The sequence below is a fragment of the Rhyacophila brunnea genome, unplaced genomic scaffold (assembly GCF_057557595.1).
Source record: "Rhyacophila brunnea isolate RB1 unplaced genomic scaffold, BYU_Rbru_1.0 scaffold_2, whole genome shotgun sequence".
NCBI classification, from domain to species: domain Eukaryota; kingdom Metazoa; phylum Arthropoda; class Insecta; order Trichoptera; family Rhyacophilidae; genus Rhyacophila; species Rhyacophila brunnea.
This window is the reverse complement of record NW_028232859.1, coordinates 14569879-14594608: the sequence shown is the minus strand read 5'-3', so window position 1 is coordinate 14594608 and position 24730 is coordinate 14569879. Positions and strand designations below refer to the sequence as shown.

Here is a 24730-nt window from a genome sequence, read left to right as displayed (position 1 = left end):
ATAATATTGATTAGGATTGATGAAGAAAAGTTCGAAGAAAAGAAGTACCAGAGCAGACCTACCACATCACTGGAGAGAGAGCCTGGACAACGGATAGGAAAATAAACGATATAACAATGGATCGCAATCAAACCCAAAACATAATGTCTAGTTTGATTGCGTAAATGGACCATATAAATGGCAATATTTTAGTAGGTTTTTACAACTAACAACACTCTGTATTGTAACATAAAACGTGGTATACGTCACAGAGCTTATGCCTATGCCATCTGTCTGTCGGTGGTCGCAACGCAACGCAAGTCGCGGGTCGCGGTGGATAGAATGATTTGCATAGACAAAGATCTTGACAGCCCCGTGGCTCCATATCGTTAGGGTCATTAAAACTTGTCGCCTTGTTACGTTTACATATGCCTGGCAGGTATTTTACAGTTTATTTATTATTGTGTCATTCATTAAAATCGATAATACAGTCTGGAATAAAAATTGAATAAATATTATGTACCATCAATTGGAATAAATAAATGGTGTCTGTTTTCTATGCGTAATCAATGTGTCATCAAATCGACCCGCCCCTAATGTTGTATTTATCTACAGATTAGCTTTATTAAATGTTAATTTATTTGTAGAAATTGAGTGGCTTAGAAACGAAAACGGCAGCTTTCATCGTCGTAAAACGTTGGCGAGTAATTAAAAAATGTCTTGTATCATTCTTATAGGTAGATATTTATTTTAAATTTTAAATGTTGTTTATATACCAATAATATATAAAATCTTATAAGTAATAGTTTTTTACAGAAATTATACAAGCATATAAAAGAAAAATAAAACATTTGAATGACTTTTCAAAAATGAAAATTGCTGTTTTATATCTAGATCCCTCAATTGTTAAATATACGTAAACAGGAGAAACGTTTTTAATTGAGTGCCCGAAAATCAGTACCTATGCAGAAATGATCGTTTAAAATCATTTTGTATTTCTTTGAGTTGACTTTTATATACTCATTTGTCTATTTTTATTCATTAATTAATTAATTGAACTGCCATTTTACGGATTAGAAAAACATTATAATGAATTTAAAATAAGGTGTTTTTGTTAATTCTACTTTATCCGAGTTAATTATTATAAATGCCTAATTTTATTCATTATTTGCTTGGATTTGTCTATTACTGGATAAAAGCCTCTTTAAGCTGATTTCATTTCTCTCAGTCCTATGTATTATGTTGTACGTTTGCAGGATATAAATACTCCGTTGATCCAGCAGCCGTAATGTTATTTTTCAGAAATTTTCTACATACTTGATGACTAGATTTATCTAGAGATCGTCCATTTCAATTTGATGTTTTTAGCAAAAGTTATTACGTCATAATATACCTACCATCATTTATGTTGTTCCGAAGTACCGGATATCGTATCTCGTTGAAGTAATTATAATTATAACACATTGCCGTAACTATACTGAGTTACTTGACATATAGGTACACAACTTTTCAATTAAATACACTAAATATTTATTTTGGATGTTCCCTATTTTAGACTGTATATAACTCAAATTTAATTTGGATATTATAGCCAGCTATCTAACGTAATTTAAAACATGTGGACAAAGTAAACAAGTATAAGATTTTAGTAAAATTTATTGAGTATAATGGCTTTCCACCAAAAATTGACAGAATCAAAATACAATATTTTTTGGCAATCTATCTCCATATTCGAAACAATCGATTTAAGTGGACAATAAGAAAATTAAAGAAATTTAAATCAGATTAGTCACCACATAATGTTGATTTACATATTTCTCGATATGTTGTTAAGTAAGCACATATTATTCCGCCAAGTAATACTTGCAGTGCATAGATCGCTGTTGTATCACCGCCGAATGATAAAAGATCATCGGCCATAGTGACGGAGTTCTTGAAGCTGTACGATATGGGTACGGAGTGTAACCTCTGGTAGCATTTAGAACACGTCATGTCTAAGCCACGTGAGGCGCCTTTTCGTGATTACGTCAATCATCGAGGACTTACGCTTAATGACGAGAAAAATAAATATATTAATGCTATTATTGTATGGTATTTTAATAGGTACCTATTTACAGTCAGTATTTATATTAAAACAAAACAACTAGAGACAAAGACTATTCGAATTTTGAATAATAGATTATCAACTATTTTTATGATCTCTTACAAACAATTGAGTACTATCTACGTACAATTTCTTTTTGTTAATCAATGGAAAAAATATTTGCCGCCCGGCGACTAAGGATGCACTATACCACTTTACCGCAATGCTGATTGTTGATAGAATTTCATACATAAATATAAATTTCGGGCGGCAGGTAATCGCAATGAATTTATTATTCAACACAACCACAAACAAATAATGACATTTTACAAATGGCTGTCTCGAAAAATTGAATCGACGAAATGTTATTAAATACATTCTATTTGTAAAAAAAATATTATGTACCTACTTAGGTATCTGTCCCATTGTTTTGCTGTCAAACATGTCGTTTTAATATAATATTTCACTTAAAAGGGAGTTTTATGTATAGGTAATGAATACATCTAATAATGGAATATTACGGGGCATATATTTAAATACAAGTGATTGATAATAATTACTTTCATATTGTTTTAATTTATTAATACGTACACATGTAAAAATATTTTATATTTCAAAGAAAAGCTTTTATAAATTGCGAGGTCGTTGAACAATTATTATTGTATGATTATTTATTATTATTACCTGGTATGTATATATGTGTCACTACATTTCAAAATCAGCCAAGTCCACCTTTAGGTATTTTTTACTTTTTTGTGAATTGCTGAAGAACTACTGCTTTCTAACATTTCTGCATTATCAAAATGTGGAATTTATTAATTTTAAATATTCTATACTCGAAATAATATAAACTTTCACCCTTGTGACTGTGTATTTGAGAAAACAAAAAGCTGTTTTTCTCTTATTCTTCTATTATGGACTTGGCTGATTTTGAAATCTAACGACACATATATGCAAAAAAGCAATCATTTTAATGAAAAAATAGTAAGTATTTTGTTAAAATAGTGGCAATTATTTAATTTTAACAGCAAGTAAACACCGATTATTTGGTAAGTATTAAAATAACCAATATTAAAGTATTTAAATCAGTAGGGAATTATTTCAATACTTAATGGTAAGTATAAATATCAGTTTGTCTGATTAAAATCAAATTTGGACATTTTTTTGCAGAAATAACTTATTTAGCAGCTTTTGTATCATGTTAAATTTGGTAGGATAGTATCCTTCTTGTCTGGCTCTCTAGAACAGGTTATGCTTTGGCGGTTACTACTAGAATAGTATTTATTTTTCTTTATTATCTCCAATGATGTTTAATATAACATCATTGATTAATTCATCCCCGTCCATTTCGTTGATGTTTCCACGGAATTACGTAAATGGTGTAATATAATCATTTCGCATAACTTAGGTATCTATATTTGTAATTAAATCTTTGTTAAATTAAATTAAATTCCTTAATTGTCCCAGAGGTTCAATCGTGGGTTCAATATTACCATTGAAAACTAATCTTACTATCAATAATATTTATTCCTTTTATTGTGTTAACTGTCAATTCAAGGTGGAAATGCATTGTATTATTAAATTAATTTAATTAAAACGCATTTTTTTATTGTACTTATTCCACTTCTATTTAATATCTGGACCGGTTTCGTCCGACTCAGGAGTACATTTTCAACTGAAAAAAATTGAAATAATTTGAACACCATCTTTCCAATCGAACTTTAGGGTGCTGAAGGAATAATTGATTTCAGATTTTTTCACGTCGCTAACGCCAGGTGAAAAAATATCTTGGCACATTCATCTATGTTTGACGCAAAAGGTGAACGGGCATGTGTCGTCCCCCTACTTAAAAGCCATGACAGAATAAATCTAGATCATTTTGTTCTATTGTTGTTTGATTCGGAAAGAAAATGAGTTTTCGGGATGGATAGTGTGATGAATGTCTACGAAAAGTACAAGGTGGTCTATATATTATTATATTTATCTATATTCTTTAAGATTTCCGATAAAATTTTAGTCTACTTAAATTTTTACATACTTTATTTAAGACAAGACGGTAAGTGTTGCTATTCTAATTATTTTAATATAAGCAATTATTTTATTCAATAAATAAATGTTTATTAACAAGTATGTTAATACTACAATTTGGAGAGATCCTTATACTGGCTAGGAACCAAAATATACCGATTATTGGTACTTTGATTCAAACAAAAAAACAGTTTACTATAGCTATTATAGGAATAGCTTAAAATTGAAATAACGCATATTGTGATTTCTTCTACTGCCCACGAATTACACGGGGTAAATCTAATTAGTTTATCATTATTATTTGCGACTGTTCTTACATTCAGCCAATTGTATAATTGTCTCTCGATCAGCGTCGCTCTACTACGTCATGTTTTTTTGTAAAAACTACCGAACTTCACACTTATTTGATATGTTTATAGGAATATAGATTCAAAAAAGATTAGTACTGAATACTCATTTATTTTTACATGATAATGTTTATATAATAAAACTTCACCGGGTAATTATTATTTTATTAACAACGATGATTGTAAAAAGATTATAATATGGTTTTCAGTATGTGAATGAGAACCGCATATAGAAAAAAAATGATTGCGTAGATTATATTACTATTATATTTATTGATGTTTAATTGTGAAGCAATTTAAAAAAAAATGGGTACTAGTACTGTTCGTAGCATATTTTTTAATAAGACAGAATAATAAAATAAATTTTTATTATTGAAGTGTAAGTTTCTTGTGGTCACACTGTAGTCTACCTTTGCAAATATATAACAATATCGTCTGATCCCATTGCATAATCTTACGGTATATGCAAGTAGGTACATGCAATAATAATATAATATGGTGCGAGTAAGTACATGGGTATATACAATATGGGTAGTTTCCCCAATCTATTGAAATTTAGGGCCTATTGTCTGCGATCGGCAAGACAGCTAACTTATAGCGTGATCGGAACCGGAGCACGACATTATAGCAATCTGCGAGAGACATGAGCTATGAGTTAATTGTTTTTGATAAAGTTAAAATTGTAAACTTATTATCAAGGGATTTTTTTTCTAATGATGCACAATTGATAGATTTAGTTATATTACTAGTATAACAGTCATTATATTATAAAATGACTAAAACCTATGTTTCACACATTCCACTATCAAGATGGATACACTATTAAGGTCCATGGTGCTATATGAATGTCGAAAATCCTGAATTTTGGGTGTTTATTTGGGGTGGCTTTGTGGGAAAGATGTATAAGTATGTCATTATGATAACTTGTCTTTTTTCATATCTTGACCCAATGTCTATACAAGAAGCTTTTCTTGAATATATTTGTAACTAACGAATATTTGAGTGGGTAAGAAAAAAAACGACTTCTATTTTTTTTTAAATGCACAACAGTCACTATATAAAAATGTTCAAATTATACCACATTACATTATTACATTACATACTAATGCTTATAATGTAGATAAGTACCTACAATTCCTCAAAACTGTGTCATTATTTTTATGCGCATATCTAATGTATAAGTGGTGGAGTGAAGCCCTTTTACTTTTGATCTACTCATTTGAAATACCTAATTGAAAATGATCAGATACATAATAGAAAATTATTTGTTTGCATCAAGTTTATCTACCTAACTTGATTTTTTCTAAATAACAAAAAAATATTGATTTTAAAATTTGATTGATTATGAAAAGAAGCTTCTGAGTATAAGGATTGATCAAACTTTAAAACTTGTCTGAAATAATCCAAACTGAAATTACTTAATTTATATTATAATTAAGTACTTTCTAAACAAAAATAAAATTAAGATAAAAATCACTCGATTCGTTTGAATTTACGTATAGGAAGCTGCAAGTTTCGGGTATTATGGATCAGTGCGTGGAGACGCTATTGTTATTGCTACAGGATAAAGCCAAGAACGGGGATTCTGGAACACACATATAAATAAATACTAATATGGATACCATATACTCATGCCTGTGCGAGTGCTACAGGAAGAATAATGCTATGAGAAACGTTTCCGTGTTGGAATTTTTTTACTGGGAAAGTTTTGCGAAAATTTCAATAGTCTGGCCAGCTGCTGTCAAACTGTGTGAATTCACGGATTATGCGTAACATTTTAACGTCTTGGAAGTTTCATCTGAAACATTATTGCCAATATCTTTGAAGGTAGAAGGTATGGTATAAATTTAAGTTATTACATGGTTCTAAAGTTTTGATATTGTTGGTAAATTCCGAATTAAATAAAAATATCACATTATTTAGACGATATTGATAGGATGGACAAAAAAACGTCGTCATCAATGAAGATAGTGTATTTAGTATAATTTTACATTATATTAATAATATATTTTATTGGGTGAATCGTACTTGTTAATTCAAAAGGCATATTATAGCGGACAAGACGTCTCTGTTCTGGCAGAACACACTAACTGGAGAATACTAGTTTTGAGTAATTTGACTTTGAAGTTGTTAAAATGTTTGAAATGGTCTATCATGTGAGTTTATTAAGTAATCGTAAAAAGGATGACTTATGAAAATAAAGGCTGTTTATTTATTAACTCATTCGCTGCTGACTATATAATGATTTTTTAATTAGCACCTTTAAAATGCACGTTAATTACATCGATCGGCCGCCTGGTCATTACACGCATGTGCGTCTTCAGCGTCCAAAGTATTAAGAAGGTTTCCAGACGGTAAAGTTTGAAATAAGGAACATTTTGGTATAACTAACTCAATATGTCATTTTTTCGAATTAGTGTCTTCTGCCAGAACAGTGACGAAGAGTACGCGATATGATAGCGGTCGCTTTGCAGATGAACTGCACTCATGTCACTCAGCGAGTGGATAACCGCTGGACAAATGCCGTCTTACAGTGGTATCCAAGAAGCATTAATCGCCCACAGAGACTTCATAAAGCCTGCTGGATAGACGAACGTATAAAGTTCTATGGATGCACCTGGTAGCAAAGAACTAGGGATCGAGAAGAATGGAGGGAACTAGGGGGGACCTTCATCCAGAAGTGTATATATTAGATTTTTTTCAGATATCTGTCCCCATTAACACTTCGTTTTTTGAATTTTGTTTTACAATTTATTGTTTTATCTGAAATGCGTGCTATTTTACTAGTATTAATTGATTAATTCTCAATTGTTTTAAATATAACTGCAACAAAGTTACACGTTTTTCAAATAAAAAATACCGATTTTCACTACACGCAATATATATTGTAAATATATTCAGTTGAAAAAGTCCCTCTGAGGCGGACGAAACCGGTCCTAATCTATTGATTAAAAGTGGAATAACTACAAAAAAAATTGCGTTTTATTAAATTAAAACAACAATACAATGCAGTTCAACCATGAATTGACAGTTAACAAAATAAAAGAAAAAAATGGTAACATTGTAGTTTTTCGTAAATATTATTCACCATTATACAGTAGGTATACAATGTTATCGAATATAGAAATATACAAAAATGATCTAATTAGTACTAAAATAATATACAGACAATAACACGGATTTGTAATATTCACCTTTATTGAAAAAATCTTGAAAAATATATTTTTGAACAAAATTCTCATGTTTAGAAAAGGGTGATTTTTTATCCAAGGGTAGACCCAACAAATGTCTTTAAACAGGACATTTTCATTCATCAGGTGTAGTATAATATAATAACATCAAATTTTAAAATTAGCAGAGGTAGTATTAATTAATAATAACTACGAGTATCATACGAGCTATAGATTGAGAACCCTACTCACACCCCTGTGTAATTTTCTGAGGTGATATATGGAGAGCAATCCTTGTCTCTGACCTATGCCCTTCTTGTTCAGACAAAATTTATTATTTATAAATAGAGAAAAAAAAAACAAAAAAAAAATGGCAACACAGAATTTCATCGCGATTTAAGCGGGGCACGATATTGTATAATATTAAATTATTATTTACTTCTGTGAGAAATATATTTTTTTCGTAAGATTAAAACATGACATTGTATTATAAATTATTTTCTTTTACATACTTAAAAACATGTTATATAATATCTATACAGTTTTGAAATTCATTGTAAGTAATTAAACAAAAAAATATAGAAAATAACTCGACAAATAAATTTTAAAGTTATATTAATTACAGATGATGCTTATCAAGCTTGAATATCGTAATTTCTATTTTAAATTCATAAAAAAATATTTCAGCTCACAAGTTGAATGTATAATTTTCAACTTAACCACTTTGGGTGGAGAATTTGCACCTCTACTGTGGATACATTTTTAGTATAGTGATTCTCTTTATTTTGTTATTCGTAAACTGCTGTCATACAAATAAATACAATTGATATATCATATTTTAAAAAAATTGGTGCGTGTACTTATGTACGCGCGTTAGAAGTTATACTTCTTTGGCGTAACAAAACAAAATCAAAACTTGTGATAACCTTGATTCTTTGACTACCTCTTAATTATCTTGTTAAATTATACACTCAAGAAAAAGGACCGCTTATTAAATCACCGTTGGTTTATTTCTATACACTTTAACTTATATTACTTTATATAATTATTTTTCGTTGTTTTTATTTTTAAAGTAACAACTGTCACTCTGACGTTTAATCGTTTGTTTACGTAATAATTGCGGAACAAAAACGGAACAATTCTACTATCAAACTTGCGTTTGTATACATCTGACTGATTCGCAGCTAACTTCATACTGTCGCGCACTTTCGTAACGTCTCAATTTCACTCTCTACCAAACGCCCCAAAAGTAGTATAACTTCAAAAAATGGGTATAAATCTATTAATTGAACTGACGCTTACGTGGTAGCACTCCATTATAATGGTTTTGAAATAAAGTTATTTTTGTTGATTCTACTTTAATTGAGTCATTTACATTGACAACAGCTGTTTTAGGTTATAAACCCATCTTCGGAGTGATCGACTATAACTACTACACATATGTTTATAGTCCAAAACAACTGTCAACGTGAACGACACAATTAAATTATTTAGTATATAGTACCTACCTATAGCTATCGACTTAAAATCATCATGTAGAATTTAATATAATTTGTAATATTATCATTTTGTAAAAATAACAGGCTTAAATATTATGAATACAAACAAACTATATTGAAATTAATGTGATATATTTATAAGATGAGTAAACTGTTTCACTTGTGTAGTATTCTGAAAATTTAATATAGGATATTTATTTGTAACACATGAAAATATCGTATATTATTTTTTTTTGATAACTACATATAATTTATATAAGAATATGTAAACGGTATCTTTTTTAACTGGATTACGAAATACCGGCATATATTTGCACATCTGCCAAAACCCTAATAATTTATTCTTAAACGTAAGTAGTTTGCCATTTGAACAATAATTCGACGTCGACCGTTACATTTCGCCAATAACGTTCAATAGATTCCCTTTCATCGCACTACCCTAAGATAAATTCGGACACGTCGAAGGATAAAAAAGACAATTGAGTACAATAGCCTTGGACATCGCGTGGAGGTAGCCTATATCGGATTTATTTATCTTGAAAGATAGTGGATTTGTTCTATATTTATGAGGGAATCTAAAAAGCGAGGTTTTTGTATGTAAGCGGCAAAGTTTTATGGGTAAATACAAGGGTTTTTGACAGCGGATTGATGTAATATCCAGAGGCATTTATAGGAGGCGTGAGTATTTGAGTGAGTTTGGACAGTTTTTGTTTTATTATCTAAGTACTGGATTTGATAAAGACTGAGAAAATAGCGTTGTTGACACTATCTATTCGGTGATTGACAGATAATTATCAAGATTTAAGATAGGTTTGTCATTAATTAAAATAAAATACAATATTATTTAATACTTACTTGTATAATCGTTTCAACGCAAAGAAGGGTCGATACAGACTGAATCTCCCCTAACCTGTAACGTTATAGCTTGAGATCAATAAATCTTGAGAATTCTCGAGAAATAATTAGAAAAGATCTGTAAAAAAGTCTGTGTTCATTTATTAATAATTATAGTTCGCACGTGAAAGTGAGTGCGCGCACGTCGTGTCTTTCAAATACCAAGTTATGAGGGAGAGTAGTGGGCTGATATCATGACTAGGGATTCCAATCCCGGGATCCCGAATCCCGGGATCCCGGGATCCCGAGCTATTTTCGATACCTATGAATCCCGGGATTGATAAACCTAATCCCGGGATTTCGGGATTGATTTTTCTATCAATTTTTATGGAAAATAAAATGAAAGCGAAAATATAACAGAAAAAATACTTTTAATAAAAAATAACTACATTAGAAATAAACTGAGTTTGAATGAAGTTTGATTTATACCCATGTGTAGGTTGCCGATTCATTTGATTTTTTTCACATAAATTATTAATAATGAGAAAGATTGGAACAAAACAATGCTTCGCACTTTTAACAAAGTAATTCCACCATGATATCATTTACGTTTTACGGCAGTTTCATATTTGGCTGACTAATTAGATTTATGAAGCGGAAAGGCCATAAGTACGCCATGATTATTTGCTTTACTATTTTAAATCTCGCTAATCCATTCATTATGTCTTTACTATCAGAAACAGCAATCTCATATTAAATTCACATTATTATTTATATTACAATATTATTTACTCCATTAAACTTATGTACGTCCGAGATTGAACGTATACAATATTAACAATAAATGTCTTGAATTGTATAAATTATACTAGATTTATTTTTGACCGATTTTATCAATGTTATTTGTAAATATAACAATTTTATAATAACAATGGAAAAAAATGTCAATCCCGGGACCAGTCCCGGGATCCCGGGATTGTCAAATTGTAATCCCGAAATCCCGGGATCAGAATTTTGGCTCGGGATTGGATTCCCTAATCATGACTTGTCATGTATACTATCGTCTCAGGTAAATGGATTACGATAATGAAGAAAATGCACTTTTTACATTATACATACGAAAACCAGTCGTGTGCGCGGTGCCTTTGAAGTACCAGGATATGGAGGTGAGGAGTGGGAGCCACAATCATTTCCGGGCTGGAATCATAACTTTTTGTGTACATTATTGTCTCAGAAGAGAAACTACGTCCCTCATATTAAGTATACTCAGACCTACCGTCCACCTGAACTATAGCGGCATTTCGAAATTCGCAGGTGATTTTTTGTTGTTGTAGGAAATGCCTCGAAGGTATTCAATTTGATCTCAAACGGATTTGGCTAGCAGAAAATTTGGGCTGAATGAGTTAAAAAATAAGTAAAAGTTTTTCTCGAGATTCTCGAGAAATCAAAAAACTGATCTTGAATTTTTGATAAAAACGAAAAATGTTGAGAATTCACAAGTTCTACCTCTCTGTAATCATGTTACTAAAGCGGCGCTAGACCGAATATGGCTCGACCTCGTACTAGCTCTATGCTCTTATGCTATACAATTAATGTTTTTGACTTAATTACCCATATTGTATTATTTTAAAGTCTATGCTAAATTTGATTCAGCAATAATTTAAAAGTAGTTCGATTCTCAAAGAACGAAAATATGCGAATTGTAAAATCTAATAAAAGAAAATTGCCAATTCAAAGATTTACACACAAAAGCTTTAGTAGGTTGGTACGCGACTTAATTGTAAAGTCGATCGACCCCTTTTTTGCGCTCCAAATTAAATCATAAATCGAACTGCATGGGCGTATTCTGTTTAAAATAAAATAATATATGTACTAAACAGCACCACAATGTCTGGATTTATGCGAAATCTCATTGTAGTGATACATGCCCCGAAGTATGGGTCCCTCGGGAATCTCAGGGATCTAACTTTTTATATACCCTTCGCCTAAAAGGTGGATTTTTCTCCCCACGGACGAAATCTATGATGTAATGTTGTAGAATGGGCTGAGTGCTTTCTTTGGGATGTTTTCTTTATTGGTTTTTTGAAGTGAAACTATTTTTTTGTAGATTTCTCCTATCGTAAATTTACCAGATTGTTTCAATGTACGAGAATATATTTTTTTCTCAATTAAAATATATACATTCTAGAATGTATACAATATTTTATTTATTTATTTAGGTCATTTACTTCTAGAAATAATATGTAATATATTAGGTTCTAGAAAATAATTATAAATAAAACATATAACATAACGATCCTCGTAACCCAATGCGTAAAGCACTGGTTTGTCATTCTGGTTAGGTAGTCAGATACATGTAAATTGTATGTTTTATATTTTTCTTCATCCTAGTTCAACGTGAGCTGTCGTACCGGAAAAAGATGGCCGTATATCATTGAGATCAAAATATGAAGTGTTATTCGTGGAGCATTGCGGACGATAATATTCCAATTTTATTAGATTCATAAGAACAATATTGATTGGTGTCAAATATCTAATAATAACGCTGTTATTATTGTCAAATGTTTGATGGATACGTCTTGATACCTACGAGCACCTACTTAATAACCTACAGTAGACTCATTCATAAATTTATATATGTAAATATAGCCGTTATGATTGCATTTCCAAAACACAGTTGTTACTTATTTTATTTTGTCTTTCCTTTGTTTTCCGGAGGTTTTTTATTACGTATTATAAGTATTTTATTTAGACGTGAATTTGATATTATTACTATACGGCTATTATTTTCGATACAATAGCTCACGGTGAACTGTGGTATAGCCAACTGCATATGTACACATTTCCGGAGACGTCTCGTATTGGGGTTTCTGGGTTCGTTCTCAGTGAGGTCATATTACATTTAGGTGATTTTATCAAACCTTAGTGTTTCTATAATTGTTTTGTCACTACTACACCAATGTAATTGAGACTCATAGATAGCCTACTGTAGTGTTAAAAAGAAAAAAAATACACCAAAGCTGTGTTCTATTTACATTAAAAACACTCAGAAAATTAATATAATTGCTAGGTATTTTAGTAAGGTTAGTTGCATATTTACTTACTTATGCCATAAAGCACCTATACTTACCTACCTAACATAACAAAAATTATATACCTACAACCAAACTATAAATCCTTTTTACGAAATGTCATTAGTTTTTTTTATAAGATTTATTTAATACGTTTGACAAAATTACCCACGTTTTGACTTCAGACCGATACCTTCGCACTTAGATATTATTAAACGTAAAAAATGTATTTTTGTACAATAATAGGTAGGTATGTATCAGTGGCGAAGGGTGACTTTTGGAAAGAGGTAGGCTGTGGAGATATGATAAAAAGAGCACACTTGTCAGGTATACTTACGAGAATAGTACGATATTTACTACTAATGAATAGGCACACACTAATAAATGATAACGACACACTAATTCAATGAAACTTCAAAAACTCATTGACGACATAAAAATGAGCGATGTGTTTAAATTACGTATTTTTCAAAACATGTATACCCATCAAAAATCATTAGATAAAATTTATTTTTATTTTTAAAAACAATCTATACTTACTTATTTATTAATATTCGATTAAACGCCGTTAAAATTATTTTTTTAATTATCTAATTATTAATGATTTTGGACAAAGTGCGCAGTCGTGACAACAATATTATGCGCGAATGTTTTAGGCTCTGCGAAAGGAGCTTGCCTCATTTCGTACAAATCAGCAGACTTGCTGAGGTTACGAGACGTAAAGTCCATACAAAAAAAATTCAGAATTATTCCAAACATAATCGGAAATTTATTTACGTCGAGAAGAGTTGCGGCATTTATTATTTAATTTACGGCGCGGCGCGCTGTGGTTTTTTTAATACCTTTGCAGTTGTTTTGTAAACTGTGTAATACTGTAATACATTCCTACATATGCGATCTCGTTGGCAAAATAAATAATTTTTATATAACATAAAATAATGAAGTGATTAAGTATATAAATATGTCAATATGCAATTAAAAAATATTTTTCTTAAGAAGGTAGGCTTTAAATAATCGCCTAGTATGGAGTCTTCGCCACTGGTATGTATGTACTTTAAATGTATTTACAAAAACCGACCCTTCTTAAAGCGAAAATTATTGTCGTAGTTACAATGCATTCAGACATTTGGAGGTTTTTTTAATTTTTTTATACAAGACCTGTCAGTCTGCGATCACGTTTGGCATTTTATTTATTTCTAATACACTGACTACCGGTTTTTCCGGACGTACAGGGTGAACGCAAAATATTAGTCAAACCTATAAGTTATAAAATATATTATTTTCTGGATAAACTGCAAAGCGAACTTTAACAATCGCACCCACATTGAGTGAAAGAACGTAATATTATTAAATTATTATGTATGCACGACAAGATTGTTCACAGAACGAAACTGACAAAGAGTGCATTCAGGCGCCTGAAAAAATTGTTCTAATTTTTTGGTCAAGTAGTGATTCCCACACCTTTCATAAACCGCAAAACATGTTTGTCGAGTTCATTAGTATTGTCGCAAAAATATCGTTTCGTTGGAGAAAATATACAATTTAAAAATCTGTATTGGAGTATTTAAAACAGGGGGTCTATTATGTACACAAGGCGGCTATCGACGGTAGTTTAGGATATTTATGTATTGAGGAAGTTAACTGTTACAATAAGTTAACCGTCTAAACTGTCAAAAAAGTCGTAACAATTAACCGCTTCAACACATAAATATGATAAACTACCATCGGTAGCCGCCTTGTGTATAAAATAGCTTCGCAGGAGTGCCTTTGGATTTTTAAATCTTCATGCCATAAAAATAAATAAGCTTATAGTGTAATCTCGACTATTGATCTATTTTATTTTCTCTCGCTAATTTTTTGCTCCACTTCATCTAATGTAGGTATTACAAATAAAATTATTTGTATTTACTTTATGTTGAAGTCTGTCTATCTCGACTGCCACTCACTAATGTAGTCTGTTCGAACACTTTTTGAGGCCATCCATGGACTAAAACCGTATGCGATTTAGAATAGTGTGCCGTACTAAACTTATGATTTCTGTTCATGGAAATAAATTTTCACAAAGTATAATATAAGTATAAGTATCAATTTATACCATACACTTACATATACAAACTTTGTGAAAATATAGTTTCATGAATAGAATTTATAAGTTAAGTATGGCATACGGTTCTAAACCGCATGCGGTTTTAGTCCATGGATGGCCACTTAGTTAGTAAAACATTTAGTGGCATGTATATCACTCGCCACCCAAGTCAATCGAAAGAACATCAAATTAAAATCGAATCCAAAATATGCAAAATTTTATCTTGATCTGTCGTGAAAATTCAAAATTTGAATTGGTAGGAAAGGTAATTCGATCAAACGAACATTGCATTTTTATATGTAGTTGTCAATTGGGGCGAAGTAGGAAAAGGACATCAACCAACATATTTTTACTTTAATATAATATACATTGTATAAAATAATAACTAAGTATATATAAAATAATTACAAGATAAAAAGAACTTTTTATATACCACGTTTTTAAATTTTCTGTTGAATCATATAAACTTGACAATTCTATGTATTAATAAATACTTTTTTGTACTTGATAGAAATACTGAATACATATAGAATACTGAAATGTCATTTTGAAATTTCATATTGATTTCCATAGCAACGCACGTATATATTAATAATTTAGTTGCTAGGACTGGACACACAAGAAAAAAATTGTACTGGACAATCAAGAATACGAGCTAATAAAAACGTGGTAAAGAAACCTTTGACACTCGGATATTTTTAAGTTTTTCTTTGAATTAAAAAACATTTTTTTAAATATTTTTAGATACATGTACTTACTTAAATATATACTTATGAATTTATTAATAAAAAATCCGAATATGAAAATATGAATTATATGATGAAGTACCAAATTTTTATAGTCTACTAATGAATGTTTTTTTAAAAATAATATATTCAAAAATAAAAATTAAATTAAAATAATAGACTGAAACACATATCCTACACACCCCATACGGCAACTGAATTTCTGTTGAATTTCACATGTATCTTCAGTTGGCTACATTTCAAACCGGTCTGTTTGAACTTGGGTCCTGAAGAATGGTGCTAACTAGCGTATCGAAACGACGACCGCGAAAAATGTGATTCTGAGGTAAAAGAAGATGAATTTATGGCCACGGTGTCAAAAGATCAACGTTATATTATTTTCTTGGAGAGTAATGCCAAAGTTTTTATGCTAGTTATATGAATGAAACCCAAGGAAGTTATTACTCAGGCAATGGAAAAATACTTGTCGTTATGTTATGACACAATATGTTTAATTTTCTATTTTTAACGCTATATTGTATTATAATAATATATAGTATTACTATTTTTTGTAAGTACATACCTAACTATTCATCATGTGAATAATTGTAGATACTTTGATATTCCTTTCTAAGAATTATTTTTGAAGAAATGATTGTGTAAAAATTTAGCTCGTGAAAAATGAATAGACCCCGCTCTGTACCTATCAATATTTAAAAAATAATGTTTTTTATAATAAATTAATGTAATAAACTATTTATTTTATCAATGAATAATTCACAAGATTTCAGAATGTAATTTGAAAGCATTTTTTTGAAAACATGTTAGTTAATTTCGTCGTAATTAGATATGATGCCCGTAGCTTGATTGGTAAAGCAAATTGGCGCGAATCCAGTGAATACGGTCATCGTGTCTCGTCGCGGGTCGTGTTCTTTTATTCTAGTACATATAATAATATATCTGAGGTGTTTTCAAATTCACAATATTCAATAAATTAATATGTTTTTAAAGTGTGTATTCTCCAGTTCTTGTGTATTATTTATAGAATACAAAAATAGTTTAATTAAAAATAATTAGTAAGTACAAGTGCGTTTAGACTACAATTATTTGGAGATTATCCTAACGCCGTTTAAGAATTTAAGTGAATACCCTGATTCATAATGATAAAATATGGTCGCCAGTATTAATGACACTTTAGACGCATGTTTGTTATTTAATTATGGCATGATTATGTAGGTATGGAACAGATTGCCAAATTGGTTAAGCAAATTGGTCAAAATCCGAAGATTCGTGTCCCAGCTATACTAATAGTTTTCCAATAAATATTTTTCCTAATGGGTGTGTTTCTAAGGTGTTCCTAATAACATATTATTTTATAATAATGAATAGATACGCCTGTAATTTCTTACAATGTCAGACTTTTAACAAGATTTAGACATAAATACGTTAGGCAGACCAAAACTACTACAAATTTATAAAGTGAAATAAAAATAAAATATTTTTTAAAAATAAATATAAATGTTAGTTTTCGAAAAAAATATTGGAGTAATTGGAATTCGTATAATTACTCTGAGAACTCATATCTTTCTTTGTCCGTGTAAGTGCTCTTACCTCTTGAGCTATTGATTCGTCGATGATTCATGCGAATTATTATTGATAACTACGTTTATCTGAAATATTTCAAATTACACAAAATAAAACCGACGAGCTTTGTTATTAATTGGAGTAAATGATATTACGGAGTTAATAATTATTATATCATGGTAAAAATATCTGTGTTTTCTCATTAACAATTAACGTAAATTACGTGAGCTTAGTTTAGATTTATTAAATTGAAACAATAATAATAAAATTATCAAACGATACATTTCTTTAAAATATTAAGGCTATACTTCAGCTGGGGCACGGTCTAAAACGATCGTGACTACGCGACGCGAAGATTGTGCAAATGACGCGTGCAGAACAAAACATAATTTGACATAAAAAATCAACATGCGTCTATTTAATGTTAAGTTTATTATTCTATTTCTAATAATAATAATATATTCATTGACATGTTTTCTTTTTCAAGTAAATGGGTAACGTTTTTAGTAATCTTTACACGATTTAAGAATTAATTCCCCCGTCGCCATCACAAAACAAATTGACGTGTTCACAGCTCGACTTTCGCTCTCCGTGTCAGCCAGTCCGAAATTTCGTCGCACCTATAGTTGAAAATTATTTGCCGTTTCACTGAAGTACCGTCTTACTTTAAATATGTATCATATAGAATTTTGTCAATTTTACAATATATAAAGAAGTATATTGCTAAAAATAAATTAAATATTTTCATCAGGTCACAAAATGAATTTTCAAAATATACTTCTTCATCTATAACGGATTTTCTAATTTAGTATAATTTTTAACTGTATGTATTGTGGTTAATTAATAAATTAAAATGATAGTATGCTAATTGTCAATATAAGGCTTTGTCGTTTGATTTAAATATAACTACCTAAGTGTCTATGAAAGTATGTGGATTTTTAGGATTTGAAATACATTTGTAAATGATTTTAAGCCCACGATAACCTTAAAAAGGTACCCACTTACTTGTATGTGAGTAGAAAGTTCACGTGAGTAGGTATCCCACGTCGGAAATTCACCCCACTTTAAATGGTTATTTATTACGAGTTCCAGGCACCTTTCAATGATTCAAATAAACATTCATACGAAATAATAACTCCTTTTCATTCCTCCTATATCCTTATTGAATGTCATAAATTATCATTTGAATTAAACCAAATATCAGAGAGTTAACTAATAAAAGTCAAAGTAAAATGGTAATGTTAGTTGTTCAGTATTATAGTAGCTATGAAGGTATATTGGATGGATTACGATTGAAATATAATTTAGAAATACATGGATATAATAATAATAAAACGATTTTAAAATGATATTAATGTATGTATGCATAAAAAATATAATTTGTGAATATATTGGTAATTTACAGTTATTTACATTTTGTCAACTAATTATTCTAAAACTATCTTTAAGAACATTTCCTACCATTTTGGTTTATTCACACAATATATACAATATTCTCAAATTTAAGTACTTAACTGTTTTAACAATGCAGAATATATCCTAACTACAATGGGTGTAAATACCCATTAAACAATTTACTTGTGCGAAGAAATGTGTTTGACGTTGATTATTATGTTGCAGAATCGTCATAGATAATTAATAATTATTATATATGTTACACCGAATGCGTGAAATTGCGTATTACATGAAATCGGCAAAATTTTGTCTAATTCATGAAAAATGCAAGCCCGTTACCTTATTCATGAATTAGGCAAATTATCTGCCGAGTGCGTGAATTCGGCAGGGTATGGAATTCTTAAACAGTCAACATGACAGTAGAACAAGTAAATTTAATACGGATGGTTTTATTAGTTATAATTGGACATAATATAATTATAATATAAGGTTAGGTTAGGTTAGGTTTTGTAATTCTGAATTCAACTGAATGTCCATTTTGAGGTTAGCTAACAACTTGCTGTCGACAATTAATAATAATGCGATACATTTTAGTCGCTGTGTGTGATTGATAATTTCATCCATCGATAAACATAATGCAGTTTTAGTGTTTTCATGTTAGTACTAAATACTAACATGAAAGTACTAGAATTTAAAAAGAAACGCAATAAATAATAATCATATTAATACTCTATCCCCTCTGGAGTCATCTTGAAACTAATTAAGATAGTATTATGCATGAAGGTAGTAATTTTGAAAATATGTTGTTTTCAGGGATTTATTTTGTTTTTTTCGTATTAGGACGAGATTTCATTGCGACAGTGACAGGACATACCTAGTACATATTTCTTACTATAATGGTGGTTACCTACCTATTTAATAAATTGCATACGTAACATATTTATATAGGGAGTCTTATGTAGACATTTAAAAATAATATTGTCTGTTAAATGATTTAAATAAGTAATTAGTAATGCAACCTATTATCTGTCGCAGCTCCATAATATTATGAATTAAACGAAACTCAGTGATATTTAAACTAAATGTAACTAATTTAAAATTTCTAATGATGTTAAATTAAGTCTACAATAAAACTAATGTAATAATAATGTAAGACCATTCTTATTTAATCACATCATCACAGCTACTTTTGATCTACTGTCATATAAAGGCACTTCCTATTATTTGTCTTCTTTTCTTGATTTTCGTTTTTCGTTGCCACGTATATATTATATATACTAAAGGTCTGACATTTTTAAGTAAATACCGCAGAGTATTTTGATTTGTCTAGACAAGGTCTGTTGATCAAATAATATAATATCTTCCTATGCCCATTTAGAGATCTTTACGATTTGTATTATGTCATAAAATTATATTTGCTCCTTTTACCCATTTATTTATTTTTCAACCCTCGGGCGTTATGACCAACATGAATTTATCCATAAAACAGTGTGTTACTTGAAAATTTTCAACGTGTTTAGAGTTTATTTAATTTTATATGTTATAAACCAACTGAATATTTAAATTTTTAAATATTCAGTTGTCTTTTATTATTTATTATATATAATATTAATTATAATTAATTATTCTACAATAAAGTCTACTCTTTAGTTGGAATACATGGACATTAGGTGGCATGGCCCCCCATCTTGAAGCGGGCCCCCAGGCCAGGATCTTGGGAGGGCCCCCTACTTATCGTTATGGTCCGTGCCACGGACGAATTAACTCGCGTGTTCTTGTAAACGTCATAACTTCTGAATAAACATTCTGTGTATATTTATAAATAATATTTATCATTTTAGTGTGAAAATATATACGATACACTCGATAAATATGTTGTGTTGGTAAGTTTTCACAAATATTTATCATTCCGTTCCTATTTCATTATTTTCAAAGGATTTATTTTATTCCGAAAATAGCTGGCTGACTAGTATCCACCTAGTTAAAATTGGCTGGCAGTGATAAGGTTAAAAAGACTGTCTGACGCTCTACACCGAATGGTCGAGGTCAAATAATATTCATTGTATTTTTAGCGATTTTTTAACACATCGAATTATGGAGTTGTCGAGTATCACTCAACACGTCACAACAACCATATATTTTAAAATGGTAATAATCTCGAAGTAACATAGCACCGCAGGCGACTTTTTTACATTTAGAGCAAATTTAAGATGTGTGTTTATCTCATTTATCTGGTTGACCCGTCACGCCGGGTCATGCCAGGTGGTGCCTTCAAGAGTCTCTGTCACTTCTTACGTCTTTCCAATTTGTCCCAACATCCTGTAGCTTCATCGTATACACTATGTGGTAGGTATTTAATGGCCGTCTAATTCTTCGGTTGACTGGAATAACAGATATGCCTGAAACTCTTTTGCGGCATCCATAACATGTGACCGAATCAGGTCCAACTTCTCCTTTATACTTACGAAGTGACAAGTAATAATTGCATGGTCTGACATTGATACCATATACTTCATAATATCATATCACAGATATTTATTAAGAATACAATATTATAAATTCAGTGAAATATAGGTACGCAAGCTTCATTTAAAATTAAAATTATTCCCCAATGGTATTTTAATATAAACGGAAGTAAGTGAGTGATACCTGGAAGATTTATTTATGTTATTTACTAAGCGTACCGATACTTGTCGGAATATTATCATATATTTGCGAAGAATTTATTATAATGCTAGTTTAAAAGGTGGAAGGTGAATTCGCGTTTGCGAATTTTAAACGTGAGTTCCCAGGGGCGCGATTTCGCCCTCATTTATTCTAAAAGAAGACGGCCATCGCTTGGGACACAATTTATCTTCATACAGAAGGTAACAAGGTATATTTATATACACGAATAAATCACTTGTTATCAAACTATTGTGTCGTTTAAAACATGAATTTGCATGTTATAATTGAGGCGCTGGTGATTGAACTAATACGAGTGCACTGGTTACTAAGTTGAGTACATCGACTTCAAAGTTAAATATGCAATTGTAAATTTCACATAACTGTTTTCAACGTTATATAAATGAGGTTGTGTTTTAAAATGATCCTTTGTTTTGATTTAATGAAAATATTTATATGTCTGTATGTATATAACGACATTTTTCGTGTTTAAGGCTATACTTCAGCTGAGGCATGGCCTAAAATGATCGTGACTACGCGACGCGCAGATTGTGCAAACGACGCGTGACGAAGAAAACATAATTTGTCATAAAAATTCAGCATGCGTCCATTTAATGTTATGTTTATTGTTATTTAAGTAATAATAATAATATATTCATTGACATGTTTTGTTTTTCGAGTAAATACCTACGTAACGTTTTTTAGTCATCTTTACACGAATTAAGAATTAATTCCTCCGACGCTATCACAAAACAAATTGACGTGCTCACTGGTCGACTATCGCTCTCCGACTGGCAACGCATGCGAAATTACGTCCCACCTATTGCTGAAAATTATTTGCCGTTTCACTGAAGTATGCTCTTAAAGAAGGACAGTAAAGCCAAAAGTTAAAAATATATATGGTTGCTATGAAAATAATAACATTATCCACATGGTATACTCCAATTTTAGTAATACAATATGACAAAAGTGAATAAAAAATTTTCGTCCAAAAAGAAAGACACTTTGAAACAACGCAAAAAAATAAAATCACATTACTATAAAATGTCATATAACAAGTCACAGTGGTACTAATCAACGCAATATCGTCTTTTTTTGGTCTGGTGTATGGCTAAAACTCCTCCGGGCGAATGTATTCATACACGATACATGACCACGATGTACTTTGTGGTATCTCTCATGATGATTTCCAGAATGGTTATAATAGGTTTTATATTTTCATAAATAAAAGTTGCATTTTTGATTCCCGTTTCATGCAGTAATGTGAAAACGTCTCATAGCTTATTTTATAATTATTTGATACTTGTAACTGTTTAATTCTCATCACCTCTAATAGTAGTATTAGTGTAAAAAGAGCATAAACAATGACTCATTTTTTGTATGTTTAAGCAACTAACTAACTGTAAAAATTAGGGTTGAGAAACGTTATATGAGATTAAAAAACAGAAAAAGCCATGGAGTATAAAAGTTTTTTCTCAAGTTTCTAAGTATCTGGCTAAAAATTTACATAAAATGGCGGCTAATTCGTCGCCGGAATGCCTATATTTTTGTAATAAAGGGATCTTATCGGATTATATCAGCATGAAATTAATTTTAAAAAATCCAAAAATAATATTAACATTATAAAAAGTATGATTATTTATACATCGCCAATATACAATTTAGCATGAAATTTGCAGAAAGTAAAATGAAATTTTAAATGTTGGTTCATCACATACCACTATTAAAAACGAATTTGTAAAATATAGGTTAATACAATGTTACCCATTTCACGTTAGAGCGACTAACGAATGACAGTAAATACTATATACCTACCTAATATGCATTTGTTTTAAAAATATTGTTTAAAATGAGTGTCGAAATTTTATTTTGAAATTGGAATATCCAGCGTGACAAAAAATGTTACATACCAATCTACATATATCTCAAATAACCCCTACAATTTTTAATATACTTACTTAACGGCCCACATGCTCGGCGTAGGTCAAAATGGAGCTTTTATAGAATTTTCGCGTGCGAAATCGCGCGCGTTAACATGATCTTACTCCCTACTTCATTTATTGTTCGTCAATTTATAGCTACGGCCATATGTTGTAGCTTAGCCACTGGGAAATGCCAATAGAAATGGCGTATTTCAAAAGAATACTACCTTATTCTTAGGTCAATAATTATTATAAAGCAAACATTATTCGTAGGATGAACATATTTGAATGGTCAAAGACATAGTTTATAATCAGTATCTTTAGAGTTACCTTCAAATGTGTTAATCGTGCCCATTTTATTATTGAACAATAAAATGCTTAATTCTTGTCAAATTTGGGATCAAAAAGATTATGAAACATAATTTTTCATCGTAAATATGTCACTATATAATGTTAACATTAATTTTACTAATGGTTCTGTTAATGCGTTTGTAAATTATTAAATTTAAAAAATCTTAACACCACTTCACATGGACGTACTGAAATAGGACTATATTCTAAAACATTAGAGCGAGAGGTTTAAATGAATACGATTTTATGTAATACAAATACTTTATGCAGTCATAAAATATTTACAATAAATATAAAGCATAATAAGGCTTCAAAATTATATAAATAGATTATCTACAACGTTTAAGGAATGTCCAGGGTTATGCTCTGAAAATACCATAAGTGCTCCATTTTGACCTACGCTGAGCATGTGGGCCCTTAATTATATGATTAGCTACCATATTTCTCTACGTAAATGTCATTAGATATCCACTATCAGAAACTTTGTATGTAAAGATATTTTTTTGATATTCCTTTGACTGTACCAGTGCCATTGAAGAAAGATCTACTTTTACAGTGTGATTTGTTGTGTTGATACAATATGTGGTTTTATTTATGTTTGTATTTCTATTTTATTTCTATACCCCGTCGCCATACGAGTGAATCAGTACGTTATGTGTAAATGAATGATCCAGGCTATTTACTAATAATTAGTTATCAAACCTGTAAGTCAGTGTAAATGCTAAACATTAAAATGTTCAAAGCTTTTGCCCTTCTAGTTGATCCTTCTCAATGAAATCATTTTGGACAAAGTTATGTAAAAAGCTCACGCAACCTAAAAATATGAACAACCTGGGATTACAATTTATCAAGGGAAATATTTTCTAATGCACTTAGCAACTGTTTTACGGTATATCATATTTTATGCACCGAGATAATATAAAAAACTGTTTTGGTTAGGTACTTACTTTGACAAAATGGACGGTTAGATTTTTAATAACTGTGGAAACTGT

General features: G+C 30.3%; 1 protein-coding gene across 1 annotated transcript in view; it reads right to left on the bottom strand.

The window, feature by feature from the left end:
- The window catches only part of PsGEF (Protostome-specific GEF), a 235325-nt gene that overhangs the window by 170144 nt on the left and 40451 nt on the right, over positions 1-24730 (bottom strand). The gene's annotated exons all lie outside the window — the stretch shown is intronic.